This window comes from Marmota marmota, unplaced genomic scaffold (assembly GCF_001458135.2).
Source record: "Marmota marmota marmota unplaced genomic scaffold, marMar, whole genome shotgun sequence".
NCBI classification, from domain to species: domain Eukaryota; kingdom Metazoa; phylum Chordata; class Mammalia; order Rodentia; family Sciuridae; genus Marmota; species Marmota marmota.
In genome coordinates this window covers 5,713,650-5,714,497 of record NW_026000211.1, presented here as the reverse complement: position 1 = coordinate 5,714,497, position 848 = coordinate 5,713,650, and positions in this window count along the sequence as shown.

The following is an 848-nucleotide window of genomic DNA, read 5'->3' as shown; positions in this document are numbered from 1 at the left end:
ACGTCTGGTCAACTAACTTGGACTAGACTCCCACAGGGGTTCAAAAACTCCCCCACTCTCTTTGATGAAGCCCTCCACAGAGATCTCAACAACTTCAGAACTACGCACCCTGAAGTCACCCTGCTTCAATATGTAGATGACCTGCTACTGGCAGCTGACACCAAGGAAAACTGTGAGTCTGGAACCCAAGCACTATTATCCGAGCTTGCTCAACTTGGTTATAGAGCTTCTGCCAAAAAGGCCCAAATTTGCCAGCAAGAAGTAATCTTCCTGGGCTATTCCCTTAGGGGTGGTAAACGATGGCTCACTGAGCCCAGAAAACAAACTGTTGTGCAGATACCACCCCCATCTAACAGAGAGTTTCTTGGGACTGCTAGCTTTTGCAGGTTATGGATACCTGGGTTTGCGTCCTTAGCTGCTCCTTTATACCCGCTGTTAAAGGGAGATGCCCAATTCCAATGGACCCCTGAGCACCAGCAAGCTTTTGATAACATCAAAAGGGCGCTGCTATCTGCTCCGGCCTTAGCACTCCCGGATGTAGAAAAACCCTTTACTCTCTACATTGAGAAAAAGAAAGGAATAGCACGAGGAGTGCTCACTCAGACTCTAGGACCCTGGAAAAGACCTATAGCCTACTTGTCTAAAAAGCTGGACCCAGTGGCTGGTGGATGGCCCCATTGCCTAAAAGCTATAGCAGCGGTGGCCCTACTAATCAAGGATGCTGATAAGTTAACGCTGGGGCAGAAACTAACCATTATAGCCCCCCATGCCCTAGAGAGCATCATCCGCCAGCCACCAGACAGATGGTTATCAAACTCTAGAATAACACACTATCAGAGCCTGTTGCT